A 13,182-nucleotide genomic window follows, 5' to 3' on the forward strand; every position below is an offset into this window, starting at 1 on the left:
TTGTTTTTTTTAAAAAAAGGAAAGTGTTTTATTTCATTGTATCTAAAGCATGAGATATATCCGCATTTTGTCATCTGCTTGAATGGCCTATGTGACTGATCCTGAAATAAATAGCTGGTTATGTGGAACATCTGTGGCACAATCAGAACTGATCAATTCAGCTAATAGATTACTATATTTTTATGTGTGGAATCCTGTTTCTAACGTAGGTTACATAAGACTGGAGGGGTTTTTGTTGTTGTTGTTTCTCTGTTTGCTTTTTGAGATCATGTAATAGCAGAAGGTGAAAGTCCCATTCAATAGTTTTCAAGGCTTTCTGAAGGTCTTTCACAAAGTTCCCTCTTTAGATGTTCTCTTGCTTCTTTTGAGTCATTTTCAGTTCACTCTTTGTACCTGACCATTTTCAGAGCAATATTCTGTTGTTTGTTAATCCTAATCCCAATCCAAAGAACATACTTTAAAGCCTGATGTAAAAATTTAAAAACAAAATAAATTTCCATGTCTTCATTTAAATCTATGACCCAGTGTTTTGGGGAATCTTGTCCAAATTGTTGAAATTAAGAATAAAGAAAAACACCATCAGATTTTAATAGACCATGTAAAACCATCTAGTAAGCATATGACTGGCAACAGCTTTATTTTTTCAGAATGACAGTTATGTTAAGCACACTTCCAGTTGAGAAAAACCCTACCTAGGTAGAAAAACACTCAACAGAACATTATCAGTCATAGATTGGCCTCCTTAGAGCCCAATGTTCAACATTATTGAAGCAGTGTGGGATCATCTTGAAAGAGAATGGGGGGAAAGGCATCCAGAGCTTTGAATGTCCTTCAATAACCTGGAGAACTATTCCTGAAGACTACTGAAAACAATGACAAGAAAGCTTGCCAAAAAGAGTCAGACTGTTTTGAGGGATAGAACCTTCAAGATTTTCAAGATCATTAGAATTGTTGAACCCTTTTACTTTAGATACTGTATTTCCATCCGTTTCAATAACACTCTACACCCAATTCCCATTTCCTTGCAAAATATACAGAAATGAGGGGTGACTTGACTTTTGCACAGTATAGTACTCTTTCAGAATGGATTGTGTTAATGTTTCTCACCAGTAAGGGGCAGTGTTGCCTTATCACATTCAAGTGTTAACCTGGTTTATTGGTTACTTTTCACAAGGCTTCTGTTCTTAATTACAGTCCTCTGAAGGCATTTACTGGAAATCCAAGGCTAGAGCTGTTTCAACAAATCTTGACAGTGCAGCATTGCATGCACACGCGCGCGCACACACACACACACACAAACATGTTTTCTAGAAAGGCATGAAAAATGAAATGATACATTTTCATAACAAATACTCATATTCAAATACAAACCCACATGCAGAGATCAGTAATACTGGTTTTAATTCCGATAAAAATCAAGGCATGTAATGAAATGTAACTGATACTATCAAAATAGCTAAGGGTACTCCAGTGCCGCTCAAGGGGTAAAAGTAAGATACAATACAATAACGGTTTGTATACAGCCAAATGAATACATGCCTAATCTTAATGTGCATTCCTTCTCTTTCTCTCTCTCCCCTACACACACACACACACACACACACACACACACACACACAGGAGTGCACTGAAGTGTCTCAGTAAACAAGCTGTCACACTGATTCTGCTGCTGAGGAAGAAAAATGGAGGAAAGATTGTTAGCAGCACATTAGATTTAGTGCAGATCTTTAGGTCTAAAACAAAAAGCAAAAAAAAAACCCAACACGTTTTATGGTAAAATGTGCTAGCTGCGTTGCTGTTACAGAACAAAATAGACAAAATACAACTTTAGCCCCTTGGTTGTTTTGTTGGGCTAAATATAAAATACAGATAATTTGCAAAGGACAAAAAAATATATATACATAAGAATGTCTTTTTTGGCAGGGGGTCTGTTTTCTATTTTTTAAATAACTGATGAGTTGTGTTCTTTCATACTGGACATTGCTGTTGGCTACAGTATTTTGGATTGGAATGTTTATTATTATTATAAGTTTATTAAGGTTGATATTTGTCTGAGGCAAGGGTGGAGTGTATTGCTGTTGTCTATTTTTTTTTTTTTTTTTTTTTTTCCCGCCTGTCCCATTTGGTTCTTTAGCCGTCAGAATTGTTGTCTGAAGACCAACAAGGATACCCAATGGATTTATTTTGCCAAATGGATCGTCATGGCATTGCCGTATTGGTCCATTTGATCGACCTTTGTTTTTATTATTTATTTTATTTTCAGTTGTTACAGACGGGACAGACATGAGTGAGGGATAGGAAAGGGAGAAAGAAAGAGGAAGGAAAAGAAAAACAGAAGGGGAGAGGGACAGTGAGAAAGGGGGGAAGAAAAAATATCTCCGGGATCACCTGTTGAGAGAAAAAGAATAGAAAACAAGCAAAAAAAACAAAACAATGCAACATACTATACACAACACCATCGCATTTATCTAGCTAAGTGTAAACAGCAGTAAATACTAAATATTGAATGTTGTTGTGCAGCACGCAGGACAGACAGCGCACAATGTGCTTTGAAGTAGCAGAGAAGAAAGGTGTGATTTAAGTCTACGAACAGTGAACACCCGTGTGCACACCTGTGTGGATCGGCGCGCTTGTATTCAAATGGTTTCCCCATGTAATGGTCTGCTAGAGGATGTAGAGAGCCATAGCCCTGTCCCCCAGGGCATGAAGCAGGCATGGAGGAGATCCAGGCCCCAGACATCCAGAGGCCCCAGAGTGCAAGAGCCCAAGGAGGACCACCGGAGGGGCATCCGTGCCACCTTCATGGGAAGGGCTGAGGATCCCCAGATGAGGGGTCACCCAGTAGCCACCGGGCAGAAGCTAGAGGGGGCTGCACCGGCGTGCCCGCCGGCTCCGCCTGCAGCCAGCTGTGCCAGAGTGAACCGAGCCGCAGGCACAGAGGCCGGAGGCCCGAGGGCCCCCCGCGCCCCGGAAGAGGCCTGACCGAGCAGCAGGCGCCAGGCCCCGCCAAGTAGCCACCGGGAGTGAGCTGGCACATGACCTGAGCGCCCAGCCCTGGACACCAAGAACCACCAACGCACCGACCCCTGAGGGCATCAGTCACCGGCAGGGAGTGTGGTGAGGGGAGATAGGCCTCCACACTTTGGAGGGCCTTGGAGTTCCCAGAGAGGTGGAGTCTAAGACCCGACCTGACATATAGACACAGACAAACAGGCACACACAGACACAGACATGCATTCCCACCCTCATGCACACATATACAAACACTCAGCACTCACCCAACGTAGGAATAAACGTAAATGGACATGTACACACAATCACACTCCCCAAACATACTCTATACCCCGGGTCCAGGTATCCTCACCCCCAGAGATGGAAACGGCACCCAGACCCAAGAGATGTTACCCTTCCCTCCGGGGTGGAGGCAAGCAGACCGCCCCAGGCTCCGCAGCAGCAGGGAGGCCAATCGGACAGCCAGCATCTCTTCCCAGCCCCCCCGCCCCGATGGCTAGCAGAGAACGGGTGTGTGTTAAGACCCCATACCTCCCTCCTCCCGCTCAAGTGTAGTGTTACTGCGTGTTGCTCTAAAGTGTATTTGAAACAAGGGAGAGCATGGTGCTGCTGCCAGAGAGCAGCAGGTGTTAGCACGGCCCCTCCCGAGAACCCTCAATGTCTACATGGATTTAAAATTGAGAGGTGGGCACCGGCGCCAGAGGTAGGTTTGAATACACAGACCGTCTACTGGACGCCGTTAACGTGCCCACCCTCAAGGCCCTATATATATATATATGTGTGTGTGTTATGAGAGTGTAAGTAATGTGGATGTCTAAGTTGTGAGATAAAATTGAGGCACAGGTGGCCAGAAGAGGACAGAGGGGGGGGGAATGTCTCCCCTGCACCCTGGTGACACACCCGCACCCCAAAGCCCTACCTGTGTGGGTGGGTGTGGTGGAGCGGGAAGAGGGAGGCAGCCGGGGATGGGGAGGAAAAGAAGGGAGGGGAGGGTGTCCCTCCCTAGGGCCAGCTCCCCCGCTGACCCCAATATGCACCCCCGTCCTCTGGTATCCACCAAGGCAAGGGAGCCCAGGCCCATCCAGACAGTATTGCTGTTATCTAACCATAATGAACTGAATCCATGAAGCCGTCTACTGTTTCTTGGCTCTTTCCTGATAAAATAAATAAATAAAAATAAAATACATTTCATAACCTGGGGGATAAAAACAAGATTGGAACAGAGATCAAGGAAAGGTGCACGTAAAACTGTCTCAGCCATATCCAAAGCACAACAAGCAAAGCCAAACTGGCCATACCACCAGAAGATTGAAAGATCAAATGTTATTCAGGGTGAGTTTTAAATCGAACTTCTTTAGTGATATAGAGCTTTATAAAAAATACAAGACTCCAGTAAGCAAAAGTTTTCTCCGGAGAGTAAGAGCCTCAAATAAATCAGAGGAGAGCAGAGGGAAAAAAAAACCCTTCTATTTATTGATGAATTTAAGCTTTACACTTCTGTCAGGTATCAATGTGAGGAGACAGGACAGCAAGTGGTAAAAGGCATTGTGTCAAAGTGGCAAACTTTGTGGTGGAGGTAATATTTAAATTTCAGGCTTTGCCTACTCTAGAACTGCACCAAGCCAACTACAGCCTGACCAATGACAAGTAACCACACATTCTGGTTTTCATCTTCATGGAAAACACTTCATGTGCTACTGTAGCAGGATTACAAGCCCAAACAGACCTCAAAGCTTTAAAAAAAGATAAGGAACAAAAGTAAGGCTGATTAAATCTATAACAATACACCCAGAAACAGAGGGAAACAGAGTCCTAAACCAAAATAAACATAAAAGACCCAGAATAACTTAGGAACACAGGAACCACATCAGGAAAACAGAGCCAATAGATAGGACCACATGACAAAGAAGTAAAACAAAGTGTGGTCTTAAATACTCACCTGAGGTAATCAAGGAAAGTGGATGCAGAAGGCTAGAGACACAGCTGAAACTAATTAAATGAGACAAGGAAGTAAAAGTGAATACAAGGCACAGGAGACAAATGACTATCAAAGTAAAACAGGAAGTGAGTAACTGAAAGACTACAGAGAACTTGATTCAATCTGTTGAAACAAGAGCTCATAGAAAACAAACTGTAACCAGGAACCGAGAGCATAGCAAACGAGAAAATATTAAAGAGAGAAAGATATGAAACTAAAGAGAAAATACTAAAAGATCAACACCTGGATCTAAGAAATCATAAAGACTAATTAATATAAGGAAATCAAACCGTGCAACCCTGGACAATAGAGATAAGGAAAAATACAAAGATAAATTATAAACATGCTGCACTTTTTGAAAAAATTGAACATCTCTGGACCTCCGAAATAAATTTCCTAGTCTTGTATTTTTTTTAATCTTCAGATTTTCCTATTTATTTTACAAGAATGGCTGAGGAATGCTGACTGTATTAAATCTGCTGCATAGCCATCTACCCCAGTAAACATTTACGATCTTTATGCGTCTCTGAACATCATAGGATATGTTTGATATTAAATTGAATTAAAGCCAAACCCATATTAATGAGGTCATTATGCGACAAACAGAAATGTTTCTTGGATCTTCAGTCCTGAGCAAACAAAAGCAGAAAGAGTCAGACCTTAAAGTCAGCCATTTGTATGTCACTTTCTCACCACATAGAGTAGACACTATTATTAGACTTCCATCTCATTTTGTCAAGAAACCTGTTACTGTTTCAAATACTTCTTACCTCACTGACAGAGAGTTTGTTGAATGTTAAAGATCAGCATGTGCAGCCATCGCTAACTGCAGTGGCATATCTTGGTAACTAGGTTGTGCTGTGGCCTCACCATATGGCTCAGGACTGCAGTATATTGTGTTGTGCAGCACCACAGGATGTGTTCTCGGTGCTGCGATATGGCAGTGCTCTACCAACAGGCATGCTGTGTACACAGTGAACAAAGAAAAAAAAACCCACACAAATATATAATTAACACGAATGATACAGTGTCTACTCGGTTTTCCAGCAGCTTGAAGCAGTTCCCAGTGACACTTAATGAATCCAGTTGACATTTGACAACCAGTAAGATTTAGCCATAGTCTGTGACCTGAAACAATCCATAATAACCTCTGAGTTGTCATGGGTTTTTTTTTTTATTCATGTGGCAGAAATGCCAGCTAAAACTGAATAGAGCAGAACTGGAGTAAAAGATCTGCAAAATGCTAGGAGTAATGGTGAGAGAGATGGAAATTGAACTCTTAATTGCTTTTCTCACCTGTGCTCAGCGCTTATAACTATATTATACACAACGCTGATTAACAATTAGTTATAGTCAAGAAGTCAATGCTGAGCAGTGCTGTGTGTTCCGAACGTGGGTACAATAATGGTTACAATAGTAATTACTGCTATCGCACACATTTCATATGCAGCACAAGCTTTTGACATTTAGGAATTGTGTGCCTGTGTGCGTGCATGCATGTGTGTGTGCCTGTTTGCGTGCATGCATGTGTGTGTGCATGCATGTGTGTGTGTGTGTGTGTGTGTGTGTGTGAGAGAGAGAGAGAGAGAGAGAGAGAGAGAGAGAGAGAGAGAGAGAGAGCATGCAACAGGTCAATATAACCCTGAACATGACCTAACAGCAATGATTATTGATCTGATGATCCATGCTGGGAGGAAAATATTGCTTTCAAAAGGTCAGTGTTAATTTCAGAAGGTCATCGTGTTAATTCTATTGCTTATTTGCATGTGTACTTGATTACATATCTGCTGTGTAGTGTGCATGTCTTAAATAAGGTCATTATCTAAATAATAAATGTGCAACGACTCTGTTGGCAGCTACCGATTTACACTTTCTCTAAGCAAAAACAGCTACGAGGACTGCTGCCGTGATATTCTTTCATGGCTTGCATATCTTCTTGTGAATTGTTTTATTTGTCACTCGTGTCAAAGAGATCACACGCAGAGCCGCTGAGACTATGTGTGAACCTGCTTGTGTGAATACAGCCCATGCATACTAAGAAAGCATTTAACATGTGAATGTAAGTGCATCTGTTTTAATTAGAGTTTTGACCTCGTAGTGTGGCACAAAATCTCAAAGTAGCTCTAAAGGAAATGCAAAATCACAACATCAAATTCAAATGGTAAAATTCAATCACAAAATGCAACACTCGGCTGGCAGAGCAATTAATAAGAAAAGACAATGCAAAATCTCGAAGCAAAACAATTGTGCCTTTAATTAAATTGAATCCGTTTCAGATAATGACATTTGTTAGACTTAAAGTGATAGAACACTGAGGTTTCTAGTAAAAGGCTCAAAATGCCTAAAAAGCTTGTCTGTTTTGAATTTTTGCTATTGGGTATTTAGTATTCAGTAACCAGATTATAATATGAACACGTAAATAGAGTTCAACTCTAAAATGCAGTTTTAAAAGTGTTTGGTTGGTAGACAAGAAAATCTTTTCACATGACCAGTTTGTGTTTTACATCTCGCAAGGCTGTTCATTTTTCATTATCATTCATTTTTCATTATATTGTCTTCAATCTGAGCTTGACAAGGACAACCATCCATTTTCCACTGCTAATTCAGGTCATTGGGGCAGTCTAAGCAGATTTACTCAGACTTTTCTTCTCCAGTCACCTTGTCTAGCTCTCTTGGTAGGACAGTTCGGTATTCCCAAGCCAGCCAAGAAACATGCCATGTTGTTTCCTTTCCAGAGGACATGTCTGAAACATCTCACATTGGAGGGATCAAGGAAGCTTCCCAGATGTCCCAACCACCTCAACTGCTCCATTAGATGTGGAGGAATAGTGGCTCTAGCCCGACCCACTCTAAGACAGAGGAAGCTCATTTCCAACTTTTGTATCCACAAACTTATTCTTTTGGTCACCACCCACAGCCTGTGGTCACAGATTAGAGCTGGAACGTTCATGCTCAGCTCTCGTATCATCTACAACAGGGTGTCCAGCTCCAGTCCTCGAGAGCTACTGTCCTGTAGCTTTTAGAGGCATCCTTAATCCGACACACCTAAATCAAATGAGTGGCTTGTTACCAGACTTTTGCCAAACTTGATGGCATGCTGAAGAGGTAATCCAACCATTTGATTCAGCTGTGTTGGATTAGGGATGCATCAAAAAGCTGCAGGACAGTAGCTCTTGAGGACTGGAGTTGGACACCCCTAATCTACAAGATACAATGCAGCTGCATCAAGTTTTCGCTCCACTCTTAGTAATTCCCAGTTTTTGAATAAAATTCCAAAATACTTGAATTCCCCAACCCAAAGGAGGATTCCAGTTTTTTCCAGCCAATAACCTTGTTGAAACTGACTGCCTGATTCAGGTTAATTCAGTTCAATTTTATTTATGCAATAGTGCCAATTTACAGCAACAGTCACCTCAAGGTGTTTAAGATTGTAAAGCAAAGACCCCACAGCATTAGACAGAAAACCCAAACAATCAGATGACCCCCTGGTGGGAAAGAAGAACCCCAGACCATATTCTAGTGCAGTGGTTCTTAACCTTTTTTGGAGGTACCAGTTTCATATATGCATTCACTGAACCCCTCTTTAGTGAAAAATAAAATGAGATTTTTTTTAAAATTCAAGACATACATATGTTTCTTAATGGTGCACAAAATGAGCCGTGCATGTCGCAGCGGAGGCTCTGCCGAACCCCTGAGACCGACTCACCGAACCCCTAGGGTTTGATCGAACCCAGGTTAACAACCACTGTTCTAGTGTGATCACAACAGCCATGACACCTTTGATTTCTTGGACCAGAACTACCATCCAACTTGCCCTTTGTTTTACCCTTTGTTTTTATGTCAACTAGAACTTCTGCGGTATTGATCTATTTGTTTGTGCATAAGGTCATAAAATGGACTGAAACAATCTTGTCAACACTTTCCTGAGTTTTCAGGCCCTTCTCTCCATGACAACTAGGATAGGCTAACCCCGACTCAACCCTGAGCTGGATAACTGGTTAAGAAAATAATGGACTCGTAGGAAGGCAGGAAAGCTAAATCAAAACTAAAATATCTGATGTTTTTTTAGGACTTGCTTCTGAAAGATTGCACTGTAAAGTGCATGAAACAGGAGGTCTTTGATAGAATATCCATTAACAGCTTATAACACTAGAACCACTGAAAAGATTTCCCATTGGCTGTAAAACCTTATGTGTCATGTTGTTAATAAATGAAGTTTAGGTATCCAAAATACAAGAAAAAAAAATTGTAGCTTGGGGCAAAATTGACTCTTTCACAATATTTCCCCATGTTATGGTGACAAATCCCTCCCCATATGATTTACTGCTGGGAATGGAGAGGTGGTATGAAAGCCAGAACATACAGGAAGAGATACGTTGAATACTAATGTATTTGGGTAACATTGTACTCAAACATAATTTTTTTATCTTCTTTTTTTTCACACCCTTTGCTCAGTAATTATGGCTCGCACTCCACCCATCTCAATTCCAGCATTTATTTTCCTCTCAACCACACATCTGTTTTGTGACTATAGTGCGTACTGCTGTTCTACTGACGAACTCTTTCAAGAGACAGAGATCAAAACAGGCAGCTAAAGTACTGCTGCCGGAGTCGTTCTCCTCACCGCTCCTATTTGTAGGACAAGAGGACAACACATTCAGTCTTTAGGGCTGAGATGAACAAAAGAAAGTGAGAAAATTTCAAAAAAATGCTGTTATCTCAGCATAAACCACGTATTTAAATAAATTCTGTTTTTTTGTCTTTGAAGTTGTTGGTGGTTTTACAATAATAAGGAAGTTTATTATATAATGAGCTTTTTGTATCAAAGTGTTTGTTGTTTTAATGGAGCATATAATTATTAAACTGAATAATAACCCTTGTCATAGTACCTGTTCCAGCATACTGAGGGGGCAACACTTAAGAAGCAGTAAATGATCATCTGACTAAACAAGACCCACCAGCAATGAGTTCATTCACTCCCATCGTCTGTGTTAAAGCCAGACTGAAGTGCTGCTGTCTTGGTATTCAAATGCATCACTGGAGTTTCATTTGTTGGAGAGGTCAGCCTATGACAGGGATCAGTGTATGGCAGACGGAGGGCAGATTGATTTGACCTCTGTTTTTCTGTCTCTCTCCAACACTGGATGTTTATCCCATTTAGTGTGACAGACTCAGGAATGTGTATATATATGTGTGTGTGTGTGTGTGTGTGTGTGTGTGTGTGTGTGTGTGTGTGTGTGTGTGTGTGTGTGTGTGTGTGTGTGTGTGTGTGTGTGTATGTCTGTTCTTCATGCTTAGCCTTACAAAGCACTGGCCCTGACCAAGGCAGACTGAGGTTGATAGATTGTACTCAACTATCTGTCACAGGCCAGGGAAGGGAGAAAAGGACAGGTCAGAGGAGACAGAGGGCTGCATTTTGATAGTGTCCTATTGAGAGAAACGGTTCGACAAAAACAAGTGGGATAGCCTGTCACTGGGAGCTGACATGAAGCGATGAGCTGTCAGTCTAGTTTTGTTTTTCCTCATTAAGAAGTCCTTTTCCTAAATGCGGCGTTTGTAGCCAGAAAACTACTTTATGATCCTCTCTGGCTGAGTGCCCCATGATAACATGTTCAGCGATACAAAACACAATCTACCATGTGTCAAATGTTGTTGTTGTCAAGGCGCCTCTTTTGACGGCAGTGGGAAAGGTTGGTGCATAAATTGAAAGGTGTGTTACAACAGAAGGGGGCTGAGGCCATACGGTTAATAGGAAAGCTTCTTAAATGCTCCAAGAGAAACAAAGTAGGGGAGTGAATGAAGAACCCCATTAACCTTATCTGTGATTAGAGACCCCTAATCACAAGCAAATGAATGCATCCTAATCACCAAGGCCATCAAGAAAAAAACAATTAATCAGCGAATCATTATCAAGCCTGTACATGATTTTGGATGGTACTGGATTTCACATGGGGTTTTTTTTTGTGCTTCTGTGCTTACATGTGTGTGTGTGCGCACACGCTTGCATGTGTGTGTGGTTTGGTGTGTTGCAATCAGCCACTCCACATGTGCAAATTTAAGTGTGCATACATATGGAGTTTCTTTTATCTCTGTTTTATGCAGCAATTTAAAAAAAAAAAAAAAAAAATAGAATTAAGGGCAAAACTATTGACACCGCACTCCAAAAAAGAAAAAAGATGAAATTTTCAACCCCAAAATTTGGTTTGCTAATCTGTGGCTTGCAGATGTCTGTTGGACTTCCACTAAAAGTGAAAGAGCATGTCCCGTCAAGATCTGTCCCGTATTCAGCAAGTGAAAATAAAATAAAGAATAAAAGGTGAATCAAATGGACCATTACGGCAAAGCTGGGATGGTCAATTTGGTAAAGAAAAACCGTTGGGCATCTTTCTTCGCCTTTAGACAATAATTCTGATGGCAAAAGAGCCAAACGGGACAGGCAAAAAAAAAAAAAAAAAAAAAAAAAAAAAAAAAAAAGTGAAAGAGCATGTGAAACTTGTAATCTAATCACTACTTGTAAAAAGATGAATCTCGGTTTTAATTTATGTATTTATTTATTTATATGCTTTAATTTTAAAAATCTGTTCTCTCTGAATGTATAAAGCATAACAGGTAAAACCCTCATTAACACATCCTCTTTAACATTGACTCACTGAATCTTGTATAAACACACACACACACACACACTTGAAAAATGTGATGATGCTCTTACTCATTTAATGCTGAGTACAATCTCCTCATTGTGTTATTTGGATTAATGGTAACAACGTGCTTGAATCTTGAATAGAACTGATGTGAGCTAATGACTTATGAGTCAATCTACAGCAACACCGTCTTTGCAGCCTCTCCAAGGAGGAGAAACGGATCTCTTGTATCTCTTTCACATTCTCACATGATAGCCTAAATATTTATTATGTCTATCTTGCATGTGCACACTGATATTGTCGTGTCCATTTGCATTGGTTTCTTTGGCTGTTTCCACTTCTGCAGCCTGTCTATGTGTCTGTGCTCTTTGTTAGCAAAGTAATGAATATCTCTGAAGAGACTGTGTGCTGATAGCAGGGGACAGGTACCATCAGATTTGGCATCATGGGCAGATTAATGAGAGTGCTGTATTTAGATACAGTCCCGTGTCCTTGTCTGACCTACTGCCAGAGAGTCGTTCTACCCAGGAAAAAAAAAAAAAGAATTTATTTATTTATTTTACTTATAAGTATATTATATTTTTTACAGTTCTATCTGCAATTACCACAGGGAAAAACTGTTTGTTTGTATTTTTCAGTACATTTCCAAAGAGACTGAAGTTTGGCAGGGCAGCCTTTAAAAAAATACATCTTTAGGCAAAACTAGCCGCCATCATATATCCCCTACAATGAGCTGATTTTCCATCTCCTCTCTTGAGCTGTGACCCTGAAAGTACAACTGTGCCTGGGACTCGCAGTGGGTCCTGACCCTGTATTTGGAGAACACTGGTCCAAAGCACATCTGTATTCAGCACCAGCGCTGTACTCATATTGTCAATGGCCAGCACACAGTCCCCTGAAGATGGATGAAGCTAAAGTCTGGCCTAATAACCAGTCTATACCCTCAGGGTGGGTGTAGCACTGCACTCCTCTGTCACCTGAGTCCCTGCGCTGTCTCCATATTGACTTAGGCATTTCATTTTCAGGCATTCATATTCATCACCGGACAAACCTTCCCAGCTTCTATTGTGTCTGGGAAACATCTCTCTTTCCTGCCTTTCTTGTTCTGGACCATTATCTTTTCTGTCTGCTTGTCACCTGCTATACCTGCTACTACAAATCTAAATAATGAGTAAGTTTGAGCAAACACTGCTGTCCCCACTTATTTATTTTTTCATTCTAAAAAGTCTTTCTTGTGTATTCCTGGTTCCTTTTGTTCTTTTTAATGCCGTTGTCACTGTACAGAACTAACTAAACACCACTTTTGTTGTTGTTGTTGTTGTTTTCTTTCTGGGAACCGAAGGGGAATAAACACATTGGGCTTAGAGTGGAAGATGCTGGCTGAATGTTAACAGATCAAAAACTCAATAAATTTAGGGTCAACTCACAGAGTGTAGAGCACAAAAAAGATTTAATCGTAGACAACTCAGAGAATACCCCTGTTGGTGCAGGTACCTTTTGATTTGATATGATTCTGGTGTTGGAAAAGAGAAATGAAAATAGAACAGGGAT

The sequence above is a fragment of the Neolamprologus multifasciatus genome, chromosome 18 (genome assembly GCF_963576455.1).
Source record: "Neolamprologus multifasciatus chromosome 18, fNeoMul1.2, whole genome shotgun sequence".
Classification (NCBI taxonomy): domain Eukaryota; kingdom Metazoa; phylum Chordata; class Actinopteri; order Cichliformes; family Cichlidae; genus Neolamprologus; species Neolamprologus multifasciatus.